Below are 18,300 nucleotides of genomic sequence, written 5' to 3'. Positions count from 1 at the left end.
GCCATTGTAGTGATAGAACGATCAAGTTATGTTTTTTTTCCTAATTTGTAGCAAATGTATGTGGATATTTGTTTAATAAGGTTCTCAATTCCAATAATTTTAACTGGAAGAAAATATAGCCTTCTAAATGCTTGATGCTAACACATTGTGTTTGAATCACAGAGGCTTTGAACTTGAAATACATACATGATAAAGATGATAAACATCTCATAAGAATTGCTTTCCGGGTCAAAGATAAGAACTGAAATTAAGTAGTTTAAATAAGAAGCATGCCTGTAAAAGTGACTATGGAAACAATTGTACAAGGTAGATTGAATTTACATATATTTCCTTTACAAAAAAATCTGTTGCTTGAATTTATTATAAAAAATAAAATGTAATGTACTTAAAAAAAAAATAAAAATATTAATGCAATTACTCTTGACAGCCAGTAAAAGGAAACACAGCAAAATTTTATAATGGAGGCAAATAATTTAAAATTATTTAGTGACATAAGGCCATTTTCTTTCCTTAGTCATTTGTTTGCAGTTTCCATTTTGAGAATATGTGTGCAAAAAAACCCATCAATATCCCTAATCTTAGATCACTTATCTGCATTATGTTAGGATTGCTATAGATTGGTGGAACAGGTTCTCAGTACTGAGAACTTTATAGTTAGTGAGCTATTCAGGTATGATTTAATCTGTGTCTAACATGCCTCAACTGAAGAGGTAGTGAACTAGAAGAGCGTATTCCTGTCCAAATCAATTTGGCATGGCATTCTAAATGATGCTTGTCAATTATTATACTTACTCTCCTCTTCCATGATAAACTTAAAAACTTTTATCATCAGGATTTCAAACTTTTGCTTGGTTACTTTCTCAAAACAAAATTTTACTACTTGGTTTTGTGAGCTGTTTCATATAAAGCTACCATCATGCATTTTGACATGTAGCTTGAGAAAATGCAGGATAATGAAGGCTATACTAGACAACAGAGCTGAAGTTTACAGTAAAAGTCTGGAAAATTATATGAATTTCTAGGAAAACATGGTGTTTCTCTTAAAATTATTAGGCTGAAAAGGAGATGGTATTGCAACTCCTCACTAGTCTAGTATCAAGAGTTGACATTTGTCTTTTCTTTTTTTTTCTTTTTTTTCCCCAAGAATTTCTTATTGGCAAAATTCTGGGTAGCCAAGAAAATCTCTTGCGATGTCAGTGGGTTAGGTTTTTGACTTTCTTTTAGGAATGACAAATAACTTTAAGTCCCTTAATGTACACATTTATGTTGAGAGACAATTCCAAAAGACAGATGCTTGCTGCTCTCTGAGTAGCTGTCATTGGAGTGAAGGTAATCGTCAAGTAGATATTCAGAGACTGTGAATGAAGTGTAGTAGGTATTTATAAAGTAGAAGAGTTCCCTGCCTATTATCATGTTCCTTTGATTGTCTGTACTACCAAGATTTGATGTTAGTGAGCTTTGATTGCTTAGTCTGCCCTGCAGCCTTTACAACAGGAGGCCAAGATATAACCCCTAAGGTGAAGGGCACAATACTTATCTTTGTGTTGCAGCAATCTGGTGCAAAGAAAACTTTGAAGCTTCAAGATAAACAAAACATAAGGGTTGTCTCTTTGGAGCATTTCTGTACTGAGTGGAAGCTTTGATTGTGCGTTTCATTAGTGGAAAAGAAAGTAGAGTGCTTACAGAGTTTTACAGACAAGAATTAAATACAGTTTGGCTTTGATCTTGTGCAAGGATTGTTAGCAGTCTATGTACAGTTAGCATATGCAGTAGAATATAGCAATAGCGCATGAAGAGTTATAATGATATATATTATCTTTCCATTGTTAAAGCAATCACATTGTGTAATTTCTCATGTAAGTCCAGCTTACTAAGTATGCCAGAAAAAGATTACTTAGTGTGAAATAGCTTTTGAAGTTGTGAAATCATGTGACTGATACCATGTAGTCAGCCTAAATATTTTTTGCAAAATTTGAATGCCTCAGGAGGGAATGTCATCCATCATATCTGAGAGCAATTTGGTTTTTTAACATTTCACTGACTACCAAGACCTGACTTTTACTGGCTGAACTAGAAACAAATATTAAATAAAGAGAAGAGCTATTTTCAGCCTGTCTCAAAATGGTTGATTTGTTCCTTTCAGTTTGTACAGATGATTTGATAAAAACAAACTCATGTTTTTTCTGACTCAGCCACATGTGAGGCATTTGGAGCAGAAGTGTAGGCAGTACTGTGCAATATATCTGATAGGTAAGGCAATGACAAAGTTTAAATATATATGTATAAATGGTAGGGTGAGATAATAAGGAAGAAAGAAAACTGCATAATAATCCTCTGTAAGAGTGTGTGTGTGTGTGTGTGTGTGTGTGTGTGTGTGTGTAAAAACCTTTCTACAAGTCTATTTCTTGATCTGCTGGGGAGAGACAGATGGGAAGATGATTTTTACTGGTTCTCACCTATGTTTTCTATTAAATAGTACCACAGTAAAATGGAATTTGTTTTATACAGCTATACAATTGAGAATGTCATCTATCATGTGTATGCATATGCTTATGTATATGTAAGATGGTGTGAAGTTTGAAAAATGCTGGATCTCTCTTTTCTCCTGCAAAGTTCAGTACTACTTGTATGATGATCCTTAATTGTTTTAATAAAACTGAAAATATGTTCCGTGACCTGCCACCCAAATACTCTCTTTAAAACATTTAAAGTTTGTTCATATTGAATAACCTAAAATGTTAAAAAGCAGAGAGATACCAAACATTCTTCTGAGATGTGTATATTTCTTCAAGAAGGCAACCTAGGAATTCAGCTCAATACTATCCTATGGCAACAGTATTTTAGTCCTGGCTGTGGTCTTAGCATGTATGTGCAATGGGAGAATGAAAAACACTTTTTCCATATTTTATTCTCTCTGCTGTAATATCCCTTCCTTCAGCAATGCTAAATACTCACAATGGGTATAAAGATAATTATCCTCTGACTTTCTAAATATCAGTTTATTTCAAAAATGGAACCTGCTTCTACCGTTCTCTGGAACGTACCATTTAGAACTGGATATCAAGGTCACACAAACCATTCACCTAATCCATTGTGGTTGAAAACATCTTTAATACCCATCTACAAGAGTTGGGCCCTCAGCCTCTTTGGGTCCAGAGGCTGTAAACCACTGCTATTACCTCTCCTCTGAATGCACCTAATCCTTTTTTGAACTCACCCACATGCTCTTCTTTTTACAACTTCCTGTGGTAACAAATTCAATTATATAATTACTCACTGTATGAAAGTGCTTCTTTTGTCTTTAAACGACTGCCTGGTATCTGCTTTGGGCACCCTCTTTTTGTACTGTGAGGAATTGTGAGCAAATAATTAATTGGTTATCTTTTAAAAAGTTCATGACTTTTTTTTTTTTAAAATTTCTAACCTGTTTCTACTCAAGAGTATCGCTTTTTCAGGTTTAAGAGCTCAGGACTATTTTTGCATAGAAACCATTTGCAATTTCTGTTGTTCTTTTCGCTATGTACCCTTTGTATTTTTCTTGCATTCTTTTTGAGATGTGACTAGAACTGCTGAAGATTTGGACTTAGTACAATCATATTCCATTTTGTTCTCAATTCTTTCCTACTAATTCTTAATATTTTTGTGTTTTTGGCTGATGCTGAATGCTGTTTTCAGAGAAGTATCCAAAATGACTCAGATTTTTTTCCTGACTGGTAAAATGTAACAATGGGCTCTGATTTAGCTAGGTATATTTTAAGTTTATTTTTTCCATATGTGTTGATTTACAGTTTTTCAGCAGTGTCCATTTTATAATTTTCAGTTACTCGATATCTTATTACTCACCTTGGCTGGCTTTAGACCTGATTATCCCATCTCACCTTTCATCAGCTGTTGTTGTACATACCTTCTTTTCCAGATCCTTCATGATGATGTTGAACACCACAATCCCTACGGGATTGTCCTCTCTGCACCAGAAAGACAGACCTGTAACTCCTACCCCTTAACTTCTTCCTTAATCTGAGAGGTCTTTTTTCTTGTCCTGTGAGTTTTCTTTCCTTCAGATATCTGGTAAAGCGTCTTTTCAAAAACTTCTCTTGGAAAATATGTATGGCCTGTGTTAAAATGCTTGTTGTCTTCTGTAAAGAAATTTAATGAAACAGCAAAGTCCTGTACAGGCCTGTCTATGTCATTCTTATAGCTACATCTATTCAATAATAACACGTGAAGATCATAACTGTCCTACAGAAGAAATTAAAATAAGCAACTAGAACCAAAGTCTTAGATGATAATAAAATTAAAAGCAATCAGTCCTCAACTGAGATATGTTTCATTTTGGCAGAATACTAAAGCACTTCAAGGTCAATCTCAAGGAGGTGTTTGGACAGAATGAGCATCCTTTCTTGTTTATTCTATTTGCTTTCATCTCAGTCTCTTTAAGATTTTTATTTGCCTTCAATACCTCAGGTAGTTAATGTGCAGTGTCTTGTTTCCATCTGTGCTGGAATGCTGTTCGGAGGCATTCTAATACCCTAAAACTTTGTTTAATAACATAACTTCTGAAGCAATGGTATTTCAGCATTTCTTCTGTTTTAAATTTCTTAGCGATATAGTTCTATGGTACTGTTAAACTTCAGTGACTTGCTATATCCTTAAAGCACATTTTCTAAATAGCCATTTTCCCCTGTTCTATATCTTTTGTTTCATAATATATTAGGTGATTGAATCTTTTTGTAACATTCTACAACTGTTTTAAGGTTAAGATATAAAGTAGCCCTCATTCCATTACCTCAGCATAACTTTAAACATTTAGCTTATTTAATAGGAAAAGAGTAAAAAAAATAAAAAAATAAAATGGGAAGACAGTAAATGTTAATGTATACAGACTATAGACTTATGAGTTATCTATAAGCAGGTAAATAATATATTTAGTTTCTTCTGATTTTATATAAAATTATAATTGGACATCTATCACAGTTTCTTAAGACAGTAGTGACAATAGAAATACTAAATTTGAGTATAGCTGATAAAGCACTAAGAGTGACTGGTTCTGTTAAGTTCAGATAAATATCAAGATGTGATTATTGCTTTTCCCCCTTATTGCCACTCTGAGCCTCTACCAGACGTTATCAAACGTCTAACAGCTACAATGAATCAGGAAATGTCATGCAACCCCAGCTTGAGATAAACTGCAGGTTGTGAACTGAGAAGAATGAGAGGCAAATACATACCTTATCTACTTACTCTTACTGTAGAGGTAGTACACTTTGGAGGAGACACAGAGGATGATGACTAGAGTGGAATCTTACATTTCAATGGCAAATCTTGACACAAGATATGTTCTGCTTTCCTTTTCAAGTCTCTTCCATAAGTAACTCTGCTCCCTTTATCCCTTCCTCACTTCCCCCGTTTTTCATTTTAGGTTTTGAGGCCAAAGTTTTATTTATATATATATATATATATATGTTTCATAAAGATATAAGCCCAGAAGTCTGTCACTCTCCCTGTAGAAGTAATTCTCTGTTTTAAGCTCGTCTCTTCACTAGGGGCTTCTTGTGCCCAACACTTTTATATATATATATATATATATAAATTAAAAATTTAAATAATAAAAATTTAATTTAATTTAAATAAAAAATATATTATATATAAATTATTTTTAATAAATAATATTAATAAATAAGTGTGTTTTTTTTTAGATGTTGATGAGATGAGATTACGCATAAAACTGGTACATTATTTTTGGATCTACTCCTGGATGTAATCAGTAAAGGAATGCTGTTGGCTGAATAATATTATCAGGGAAAGATTTTGACAAATTGGAAATAAACATTTTGCTGCATTCAGTTTATGCTGTTTCAGAAGAGCAGAGCTATTGTTTGGCTCAAAGCTTTGCTCTGAACTGTATAATTACCCAAAAAATGTGGCTTTTTGTTACAGTGCATGACAGTCAATCCATGAAAATTCCTTTCTTGTTCTGATAGCTTTGACCTTTTCTAGCTTTCCTAGTTCTGTTTTTTGGAGGATAATCTTTGAAAACTGCAAGAATAAGGTTAGCAAACAATCTGTCTTTACAGCCTTAGAGTTTTGTATTTGGTAGCTTTCTAAGGACAAGAAAAAGTTGTGTCTTTCCTACTAGGCTTTCCAGTATATACAAGCCAATCAAGATTTTTTCCAAATTACCACAAATTACTATGCTCCTGAATATAAAACTTCAGCCAATAACCAAAATGGGCCTCGCTTTCTTCCATGTGAGTACCTGTAAATCCTGCTGAGATGGATTTAAAAGCAGGAGGAATTACGTACTTTGCTTGTTTAAATCTCGTTTTAGGAGCTTAGCTTTGAGGCTGCACATCTGAAAATGCTGATTTCAGCATAGTCCATGTCTGGTGTACTTCTGTGTTTCCTTAAAGTGAGGTAAGCAGCAGTAGATGGTTAAATTCTTAGAGTCCTGCAAGTTAGTATCTTGAGAGAAAAGCAATGTAGGAAGATTAAGTTGCTATTGGAGTGGATAGTCGATAGGAGTCCTCTATTTTTGAGGACACTCGTGAAATAAAGCCTTGTTATCATGGCTTTTTTTGCATTACAGTGTTTTCCTGATCCTGGAATTCTGTAGACAAGGACTTTATATGATCAATATAGGGGAAAGTCAAGTCAAGAATCTCTTACTTTTGTATTAGTAACGATCTGTCTTCCCTTGTTTTGGATTCTGATAAAGCCTAAGAGCAGAGCTTTGAAAACAGGAAATATGAGCTTGCTTTTCCTTTCTCTTGGACAGCTGTCATTTTTCTGACCATCCTTACAGCAAGTCAGCAAATGTCATCTTTGTTCTTTCAGAACTGATACATGCTTTCTCCCCTTTTCCCCACATTAAAATAAAGAGCTTAGTGTGTTTTGTTTATTTGTTTGTTTTTCCCTCCTGAAGCTACCTCATTTGAAAATAATGATAAAGCAAGGGCAAGTTGTTTCTTCTGCAGTTTTGGCTGTGGCTGCCACTGGGAAGTGTCCTTCTGGTAGACTCTGTTTCTTGACTGTACTATGTATAGTTCAGACCAAGGAAATGAATTTGACATCTAAGAGCAGGAGAGAATCAGAGCACTTTGCTCCTCGAGCTAGAGATGACCTGAGAGAGCCTTGCAAGTACTTCCTGAGATTAGGTCTCCCTCCTGGAACATCGATAATTTCAGACTGGGGACAAGTAGGCAGAATCCTACTTCTTTTAAGTTATCAGTTGAAGTACCTTTGTAGTTGTGATGCCAGTATAATGCATCTCTCTATCAAAAGTTCAAATTAAAAGATGCAGGGCAGTTGAATCCTTATTTCAAGGACATGTTTGCGTTGGGAGTTTGTTCAGATTTCTGATCTGAATCAGAACATGCTCCAAAGTACAGAAAGCCATAATGGAGGTTGCTTGCAGGAGAAGAATGCAAAGGAATATTTTATTTTATAAGACATAAGAACAACTGTGTCATGAGCATCCCTAATGTAACAGTTTCTATGCTAACAGTACTTACGCATGATGTGTGGAGTTTGGATAATGTATTTTATCTCAGTCTCAATTACCACATCATCCTGTCTGATGGAATACCTGTGCAGCCTTTAAATTATTAAATCAAATACTCTTCACTGGTTTCACCCATAAGTTCATAACTGACAATTTAGCATAATTAGCTGAAGAGGGAATACTTGATGGAACAGATACAAATAAGTTCCTCATCTGAGATTCATTCAGACCACAGCTAATTTAGTTAGTAGAATGCACATTGAATTTCTTTGCTAAATTTAGCAGTATCAGGGGGGCCTTTCTCACTTTAGATATGGTGAGTCTTTATTTTTAAATCTCAGCATTGTGTTCTTTTAAAAAAAAAACTTTGTCTGAACTACTGAAAGTCTGACTTCATGTGGTACATAAGTTGAATGGTCCTCTTCACAGCACACCTTTTAAAAACCAAAGTTAAATTAAAAAAAAAAGGATTTGTAAGAACTTCGTAGTGTGAAAACGATGCTGTATGAATACATCTGAAAGGTACTTTTCAGCATATTTTTATTATGGTCCCAGAATAATATTTTCAGTAACAATAACACAACCCACAGAAAGCAGTGGATGATTCAGCACTATAACAGAAACGTCTTCTGCAAAAGATGCTTGCAAAACCTTGTATTGCTTCAATGTATCCTTTGAGCAAGAATATGACTTTTGGCATGGGTTTTGCATTGATTTTTTTCCCTCTTTGGATAATCCTGAAATGAATTATCATGCTTTGTCCACCTACTTTTTTTTACTATGTCCTATTTCTGAAGCTTGATACTTATATAAGAAATTAGCATAGCTGTTAGCTTTCAAACTGTTTATATTCCCAGCAAGAGCAACTGACAGTCTGCATTACAAAACTGGTGTGTTATGGCTTATTCAGCCATCTAGATCTTATGTTAGCAGGAGTGAAGGGGTAAGGGTTTTTGTTTTGTTTTTCTGACCTAATACATCATGGATACATCATCCCTGTATCTAGTTTGAGACGTTAAAGTATAGACGACTGTGCTGTTGAATGAGTGGAAAAAGTGACTGGATCATTAGGTTCAAATAATACAGTTCATACTCTGCCTGGCACTACAGGTGAAGGTGCTTGAGGGTCTGTCCTTTTTGTTAGGCATGGATGTCAAAGAGAAACACACTCCCAAGAGATTTATTTTACCACAACTTATTTTGACCCCCCCAGGATGTTGTTAAACTTGAGCATAATTAGGGAGAGCCACTAAAATAGTCAGTAGGTACACATCCTGTGAGGAGAGTCTTATGGAACAAACTGAGATTGCTTAGCCTGAAAAAGAAACTACTTAAGCAGGGTCTAACAGCAGTCTTGCAGTATGTAAGATGTTAATGAAAACATGGACTCGCAAACTTTACTGAAGTGCATGGCAGGAGAATAAGAAGCAATGGTAATCAAGTATGACAAAGGAAGTTCCAGTTTTACATAAGGAGAGAGGGAGGAATCACTGGGGAGATAATTATACACTGGATCAGGTCTCAGAAATTCTGCAGCTTGCCTTTGGAAGTTTGCAACTTCCCATTGGACCAAGTCCAAAGCAATAAAACAAGTGTCAAGCCTGCTTCAAGGAGAGTTCTTTGCTTCTGGAAATTGATCCTCCAGTCTGACCACAGTGATATATAAGCGTGGTCAAGTAAACAGCATTTAGTCTGCAAAATAACAGCTTATTTGAATAAGATGATCCTATAGTTACTTATTTCCTGGTGTAAAGCAATGTTTTAAAAACTCTCTGAAATTGGTTTCTTTTTTTTTTTTTTTCTCATAAGCAAGAAAGAAACATATCCATGCTCTTTTGGATATGTTGATTTTTTGTAATTGCAAACAATAGTATTTGTGTATCACTACAGTAAGCAACCAGGAATCTGTTTTTGTGCTGGAAGCATAAATAATATGCTTAAAATAAAACACTTTTTTTTTCTTTGCTTCTTTGCCACTTATCTATGCAAGATGGAGAACTTTAGTATAATCTCCTTGCTTGAAAGACTGCAATTGCCTTTTAAAAGCACTGTTTATTGTTAGTTTGTTCAACAAAGTATGGCCCCGGGGATTGCCATTTCTAATTGGGAAAGAAAGAATTTTGTTAAATTTCTTCATTTGGAAAATGTTTTGCTTGACTAGCAACAAGACTCGTGGGTCACTAAGTAATGGTGTTCCGCCCTAATTATTTTTTAACTTACTTATGTATCTGAGTTAGGTCTTTGATAGTAACTTTCTTCAAATTATAAAAAGTAGATATCCAGTTATGCTGGAAAACAGAATATTTTGCAGAATGCTTATATTTTCAAATACATTTTTTATATATTACTTGATGTGTCAACCTTTAGATTTAGAAGAAGAAGAAAACAAACACACACAGCAGCAAATTTGTTTTCCTTTTACATTAACTAAGAATATAGTCAAATGCCAATTAGGGAGAATTTCAGCTCAGGTTCCCAACTCAGCCTACATCACAGACAAAAATAAATGTGTAACTAGAATGTGATGTATAATACATGCAGTCTAAACAGTAGCAATTATCTAGGTTTCTCCACATCTTTGAGAGGCGATAGAAGAAAAAGAAATCCAAATGACTGTTACTGACTTCATGATGCTTATTTATGCAAAACTATGTTTGTCTATAATATTATCTGCTGGTATTATTTAAATACTGTCACTAGCAATTTCCATTGGGCTCTTTATCAATGTACAGTTCCTGCATTAGATAATTATTTCAGGACCACAGGACCAAGATTGATGCTACCTCCTAAACAAACTATCATGTTTCTTAAAAATAGTAGGTTATTTAGGAGGAGGAAGAGACCAAAATCTTTTGTCACATGTCATTTTCAGTTCTTCTGGATTTTATCTTATTTTAAGGTCACTACCTTCTATGTTGTAACATGATAGGAAATATCTGGAGGAAAAACTTAGCTCTGGATTCCTTTTGAACCCTCCTGAATGACACTTAATGTACTATTCTCCCAGTCTTCTTCACACTTTCTTGTATGCTGTTTTTTATGCTTAGAAATCCTTATTCCCCATGCCAAATATCCACCCACTCCATATTCACAATCTTCCTGTAAACTGCATTTCCTTCAAGGCTATCAAAAAAAATCTGCAGTTAAGAAACATATCAACTCTGCCTTGTAATCTGACAGTCTTCTGATCACCAGATTTGCTACTGCAGGCTGAATTCTTTAACTGTGAATAAATCAGGGCCTAGTTTTTTTCCTAGTATCACATGTGCTATCTTATTCATCAAATGTATACATTAAAGTACCCCAACGTTCAGCCCAGCTGGTTTTTTAGAAGCCATCTGCCTGAACTCTGTTGTTTGTTGTCTTGTCAGTCTAGCTGAAAGCCCACTGATGATTGAAGAGAAGAAAAGAGGTCACTAAGTAGGATGAGGTAAAAAAAAAAAGAAAATGTTTGTAAGTTAACAGAATGTGTGGAAACGTGTATTTCTAAATTACAGTGTGTGTGTGTGTGTGTATGTGTGTGTCAGGGGGGTGGGGTGGTTGTGGTTTTTTATATATATTTTTTTTTTCCATTTTCATAAAACAAGGGAAAGAATTGTTGCAATGATAAAAAAACAAATACTGATGGGCTTGATCAGTTGACATTTAAAATGCAGGAGGCCTATCTGAAAGTTTCAGGATGATATCATCTGTTCGGCAGTTCTGACTATTTCAAGACCTAAGCTGGCACTGGACATACATGTGCACTGTTATTCATATGTAGCAAAGGGCTGTTAAATGATTTTGAAAGACAGATTTCTGTGAGGTAAATGATCTACCATGATGAAAATCATAAATTGCTATCTGGTTCATTGTTGGATATCTTTTTCCTGGATAAGGATTTGAGTTTAAACCTTTAGTAAGGTCAGTGAAATAAAGGTAGTTTTCACCCGTATTTGAAAGACTGAACCATGTGCCTTGATATTCATTTTCATATCTTCCATTTTCTGAAGAAAAGTACTTGCAAGAGAAATAAACCTAAGCATTGACTGCTAACAAAAGAACAATAATGTAATTGTTGCTAAAACAAAGCCGACAGATAATATTTCACAGCCAAAAAAAATGCAGTTTTCAGATACAGTTGCAATCTTTTAATAAGTCTTAACTTTGTGTTTAATTATGTTAAAAATAATTATCTGTGTGTGAAATCCTAATGTCTACTTGATTTTTTCTTTTAAAGTATCATGGAAAAGCCTAAAACTGAGACCAAAATGGATCCTACTGGAATTAAGTACATAACTCCCAGAAAACATAGTACGTTAATCTGTTGGAGTTAGTTACTGAGTTTCTTGTTATGCTGATGTAAAATCTTGCATGCACAACCAAATACGTGCTTGCTGTATTTTTCTTACACTTCTATTAGTTTCTTTCTTGGTTATATTATCACAGAATCATAGAATGGCTTGAGCTGGAAGGGACCTAGAAGATCACCTAGTTCCAACCACATGCCATGGGCACCTTGGAACTCCCACCAGACCAGGGCCCCAGGGCCCCATTCAACCTGGCCTTGAACACTTCCATGGATGGGGCATCCACAGCTTCTCTCTAGGCAACCTGTTCCACTGCTTCACCATCCCCTGAGTGAAGAATTTCTTCCTTATATCTGATATAAATCTACCATCTTTTAGTTTAAAGTCATTGTTCCTTGTCCTGTCAGTACACTACCTGATGAAGAGTCCCTCTCTATCTTTCTTGCATGTCCCCGTTAGGTACTGAAAGACTTCTGTAAGGTCTCCCTGGATCCTTCTCTTCTCTAGGGTGAACAACTCTAGCTCACTCTTAGCTTGTCTGTATTAGAGAGGTGCTCCAGCTCTCTCTTTGTTTTTGTAGCCTTCCTCTGGATTTACTATAACAGCTCCATGTTCTTAAGCTGGGGGCCCCAGAGCTGAATGCAGCACTCCAGGTGGGGTCTCACAAGAGCAGAGTAGAGGGGAAGAATCACCTGCCTTGACCTGCAGATAATTCTTTTTATGCGTGCCAGGGAATGGATGGCTTTCTGGGCTGCAAGTGCACATTGCTGGTTCATCCTGAGATTGTCATCAACCAACACCCTTAAGCCCTCCTCCTCAGGGCCACTCTCACTCCATTCTCTGCCCAGCCTGTATGTGTGCTTGGGATTGCCCCAGCCCATGTGCAGGACCTTGCACTCGGCCTTGTTGAATTTTGTAAGGTTTATTGTTGTGACAAAATTATTCATGTTTATCCCCTTCCTCTTAGGTTGCAATCTGGAAGCATTATAATTGTCTAGAATAATTAAGTTGCATTAAGTTGTTGGAAGATTCTTCTCGGTACTTCTCAAAATGAAAGTAGATGCCTTGAATTCATGTAGTAGTTGCATACACGTTGCTTGCAAAAGTATCATTCTGTACAGCTGTAAACCCTATTTTATTTATCTTCCAGGTTGCACCTTGTATAACTGTATGGATATTATTGTAGGAGGAACTCAAATCACTACCATCATTACAGAGATACCTTATATTAGTCCTGGGGCTATGACCATGTGTTTTAGTAAACAATAACTAAAATGCCATCTTAATATATTGCAAAATAGGTATTAAATTTATGAGATACCAACTTCTTAACATAATAAATAGATGCAGTAGAAAGCCATTTTTTATATGTTGTGGATAATAAGGAAAGTATCTTCTAATTTCCATGTAGTATGTGTTGTCACATAAAAATGTAAATGAGTCAACTTTAGCTGTTTTTTCTTTTCCAGTGGATGTTCATATTATACAAAAACTTTGAAGTGCCAGTGCAAAATCTTAGAGGTTTTCTCTTACGATGTTCTGAAACGGTTGTTACGTTGTTTTTTCTTGGGTTTCAAATACGGAAACTGCTTATGTATGCCAACAAACTGTGTATCTTAAATGCTGTAACAATGCTTTGTGCTTGAGAAGGTTCCCCTGTAATACAAACATAAGAAAAATACTCTGGTTTCATCACACTTTGTTTGAGTATAGGGGCAAAACATGATTCAAAATGCTCTATTAATTCTGTATGCTTTTACAGCTGTATAAAAGGAATGCAAAAATATACCTTTCTAATATGGTAACATTTTACAACCACTTTGCAATACAACAAAGAGAAAAGTTACAAAAAGCAGCTCACAGTTGTCCGGTTCATCTGTGTTCATGAGTATGTAACTCCCATTGTTGGCAAATAACAGTTGCTTCACTTGACTGGAGGCAGCATAAGCTCAATAAATATTAATAAAAGTGTTTTCTTAACTGTTAATTTCTGCTTTTTTTTTTTTTTTTTTTTTTTTTTTTTTCCTCTTCTATATCCTTGTGATGTGACAGAGCATTTGAGGTCATCTGCCAAGCTATCAGTGGAGATGGAGTAAAGCACCTTTAAGCCTTTGCTAACACGGTGCTCAGCTGTGACTCAGAGGGTAAGTTAGCTGATCATACTTAGCTTTCTCTGCTGTGGTAAAATGAGCTGTAGAGAGAACACACTGAAAGCCAAGGGCCTCTAAATACTTTTCCCTTTTATGGAATAGAGCTCCCAGATCACCATTTCCTGGAGATTGTACTCTAAGCCTACACAATGGTAAAAGTAAGTTCTCTGCATTCACTGATCTATATCTGACTACAAATTTGAGCTCAGGATCATTTTTTTCCTAACTATTTTAAGCAGTAAGTTTACAGTAACAGACAAATGTTAAGAAGCACCCCATCCTCTCTCTTTTTTTTCCCCTTCTTCCTTTAAATGTTTTATCTTAATGTGGGAATAAGTAGAATCTGGTGAACAGCATCGGTATTTTGTTCTTTTTTAACTCATTTTGTAGGTGCAGGAGGCTTGTGCAGACTAATGTTCTAGAACTTCACCCATGTCTCTTCTTCTTGTGACATGTGAGTTAATAATCTCTACAAGTATTCAATTTTGGAAAGGTAATTTTGAAGGTCTTGCAATTTCAAGAGTTGTTCTTGGAATCATTTACTCTGGTAAAAATACTGCAATAATCTCATGACAGTCTTGGATAAGACAGAGCTAGTTCAGACAGAGCTTGTTCAATGCCTAGCAAAAGATGAATCTTGCAGTAGTGTTAGTGACTTGGATACTAACATGTTCTTGTGCACCTTGACCATTTTTAAGGTGCAGTTATATTTTGGTATCTATCCTTTCAATATCATAAGGAATAATTATTCTGTGTGTTTTAGTTAGCATTTCACCGTATTGCATGTATTGTTAACAGATCACTTTCTTCTTTGGCTGAAATATATTTATGCTTGTAGGAGATAAAGCTGGTGAAGTTAATGGCAGCATGACTCCAAAAGCTGTTCAGCTGGCCAGATGAACCAGGCTTAGTACCAGGATCGTTACACTCTCTGTGCTTTGGGTTAGGCTTCAATGGCTTCAATAAGTTGTTAAGATGTTTTTGTAGGTAGAGATGCTGAATTTCTACAGCTTCCAAGGCTGTACTCCTTTCTAATGTTCTAATGAAAAAGGGAAAAATGTATCTCTAATAAATTCTTCACAGACATTTCTTTCTTCTTTTTTTTTTTCTACATCTGTGAGATGCAGATAGGCTCCTCTAGTTCTTGGCAGTGTTCTGATTAAGCCCTCTTTTTCTATATGTTTTGATTCTCCCTGACACATACTGGGGCTAATTTTCATTACCTGATCAAATAGGCATAAGGTCACTTCAACAAAAAGATGGAAGAAGACCATTGCTTCACTAGTATTTTATGGTCCCATCATATCTAAACCTTCCCATTTCCTACTAGTATCAGAAATCAGTAGTTAAGACATAAAATGGGAGAACTCCTTGCACAGCGTGAAGAAAGAAGTTTGCTCCACTGGTTCTATGCATTTGCATTTATAAGATGTGATGTTTTCTGTTTAGCAAGCACAAAGTCTTTAAGGGATTTGGTCTTCTGGTTTTAAGAACACTGCACAGCTTAAAAATCATGATTCAGAAATTCTGATTGATATAGTCTATGAATTAAACTATATGTTTACATATTTTGTTGAAACAGCAAAAGTAGTAGCCCTTATTTCCGCACCCAAGCAGATCATCAAGGTGTGCAGATGCTCTTTTTGTTTGAAGAAATTTCAGAATATGAATAAACATATGCAACCTTTTTGTTTTTACAGTTCTCAGAACCAGAGCTTTCTGGAGAGGTAATAGAGAAAAAAAAAAAAAGTTCAGAAGAACAAATATTCCCACTTATCAGCCCCACAAAGACTTGGAACTTCTTCCTTTCTTTATGATAGCTTTTTAAGGAAGTCCGAGTAAGGTTCTAATTGTGTCAGAAAGTGGCTGAACTCAGTTGACTCCAAATCTGGGAGTTGTTAATGTGGTGTGAATTCATCTTTCTACCCTTCATTCTCACTTGGCTGTACTTTCTATGCTGCATCTCTAAAACAACACAGCTTGAGATTTTTCTCTTTCTATTTTTAGGTAAGCCTGTTGACTTCTTTATCTTTTAAATTTTTCTCTGCCTTTTAAATCTGAAAAATGAACTGAAACTTCATGTGCTTAATAGCTCTTTCTTGTATCAGTATGACTTGCGTTACTTTTATTTTTGTTGAAGTGTACTAGGAACTCATCTAAGACAAAAAATCAGTTTGATGCCTAAACTTTTATAGCTCTGCACAGGACTCTGGAACTTTTGGCCATGGCTTAAAACATTCCTGATTACTCAGGCCCAGCATTCTGTTGAATTGAGCCTATCAGAACCATTATAAATTCATAATGAAAATGCTAACAGAGCTTGGATAAATAGCCAAATTAATCTCCTTTTTTTTTTTTTTTTTTTTTCTTTTCTTAGAATGAGTTCTTGCAAATACAAAAAGTTGGTTAGGATGACAGCATCAGAGATGAACAGCAAGTCCATGTCGTTTTTTCATTTCTGTGCCTCTGTCTGATCTTTACTGTGCTTTTGAAAAAAAATACCATTATTCCATTGAAGTCCTTTTTAATGTGTTTAGTGTGTTTTTAATAGTTGGTGACTATTGTTTGGTACAAAAATACTTAACTGCTGAAATAGAGGTTTAACACAACTGCTATCTGCTTGATCTCTGTGGGTTTATTAAAATATCATCTCAAATGTCTGTTTTCCGTGATATTACGGACTTTAAAGATTTTAACATGTTTATTAAGGAAAAATATTTTTTATTCATGGAAAACTTTTATTTGGTTGCTTTTATTTGGAGTTAGAGGTGGGTAAAATTGTGATACAAATTGAGCTTTCACTTATTGCAGTAGAACTAAAAATTAACCTGTAACAGGTTCTACAAAAGCTTGAAATTTGCTCTTACAGTGATTAGCATATCTCACTCCAGGAAATAAATATACTGTTTGGAGACAGTGGGGAAAAAAAAAAGAAAATAGTCATCTCTGCATTGGTCTTCATAATGACATAATTTGTGTTGCATCTTTTCCAGTCTTTACCAAAGGACTTTGATGGAATAATGGTATTTTTTTCAAAAGCACAGTAATGCTTGTGTACAGATGTTTTTTTCAGTGTATTAGTTCTACCTGAAATTTCAGATGAAGTGGACTTGTATCTGATTCTTCTAGCAAAAGAGAAAATGGACTTTCCAATAGAATGTGAAATAAATCTCGTAAATCCATAGGTCTTAGCTACTTCTGTAGTCTAAAGTTTTCACACATTATGTAGGTTTAACAAGTTCTGTGAAGGCTGAGATGAGGAACTTGTCGCTAGTGAGGCTGCTTCGGTATTTCCTGTGACTATCTTCTGCTGATTTAAAATAAAAATATATATGCACTGTCTGTTTATATGTATAAATATATAGTATTTTGACAATTATATATATATTTTTAAATTTTAATTTAATATTAAAGAACTTATTGTTTTATTCTAAAAATGTTCCCTGCCCTTCCCTGAAATGGATAGGAAAACTGTAGAAAATTAATTTTAGGTTGTCAAATTCCTTGAACTTTAAATCATCTTACCATCACCACTCTTTTGCTCCATCCATCTTAATCTCTAAAAGAATAAAAGGGTAATGATGAAATTAGTCATTCATCAATTTTGGGAGATGATGAGGTTTTAGACATTGAACCTCTGTTGGATGTGTATATTCAGCTCCTTGACCTACTACTGAAGTTGTTACTACATTAAAGTTTCAATGTAGAGCTCCATTCTATACACAGCTGCAAATTAACTGTTAAAGGAGTATAGTTGACAGTGCAGTCGGTTACTATATACCCAACTGTCTCTGATAACCGCCTCTCTCTCACTTGTAGGCGCCACCAAGGAATCGAATGATTTATTTATGAGGACTGTTCCTTAACTGACGGTAGGTGTCAGAGTAAGTCTTGTAATACACTGCAGCTAAAAGGATTTAACACCGCTGATTTCTCTACTTCAGACTATTTTGCATGCTTTAATGCTTACAATATCCTTGTGAAGGCAGTAGCTAAAGTTGATACTAACAACAATAATTTTCTCAGCTAGTAGACAGTGATTTTTTTTCCCTGTTCAGGCATTACTGGTATTTTGCTTCAAAAGTGTACTGCACAGTGCTTACGCAGATGTACACCAAGAATCTCTTTTTAAAGTGTTGAAAAGTTAACGGTTTTAAAGTGTTGAAAAGTTAACATGCTCAGATAAAGAGTGCCACCATCTGGGTTGCCAGTTTTACTCCTAGAGCTTTTCCTTTCTTTGAGATCTGAGATTATACTCTGTAGCACTAGAACTTTGTTGGTTACTAAAAGGCATATTAGAGATATCCGGGATGCTGCGTCCTTGGAGGATCTTTAGAGAGGGTAGTTTAATCATAGCCAA

The 18,300-nt window shown here is 35.2% G+C and overlaps 1 protein-coding gene across 9 annotated transcripts in view; it reads left to right on the top strand.

Annotated features, from left to right (window-relative positions):
- Positions 1–18,300, top strand: part of IRAG1 (inositol 1,4,5-triphosphate receptor associated 1) — a 66,955-nt gene that overhangs the window by 11,969 nt on the left and 36,686 nt on the right. For 5 of the 9 annotated variants that reach the window (XM_082761489.1, XM_082761490.1, XM_082761488.1 and 2 more), the window contains exons 2-4: positions 13,843–13,934; positions 14,331–14,394; positions 17,760–17,812. The gene's annotated coding sequence lies outside the window, so the exon portion shown is untranslated. The remainder of the gene's footprint in view (positions 1–13,842; positions 13,935–14,330; positions 14,395–17,759; positions 17,813–18,300) is intronic. The other 4 variants (XM_082761487.1, XM_082761484.1, XM_082761485.1 and 1 more) reach the window with 1 other exon arrangement.

Source organism: Aythya marila (genome assembly GCF_965140915.1).
Source record: "Aythya marila genome assembly, chromosome: 5".
Lineage (NCBI taxonomy): Eukaryota > Metazoa > Chordata > Aves > Anseriformes > Anatidae > Aythya > Aythya marila.
Note: the sequence above shows the minus strand (reverse complement) of the source record. Positions and strands in the feature narration are given on the sequence as shown.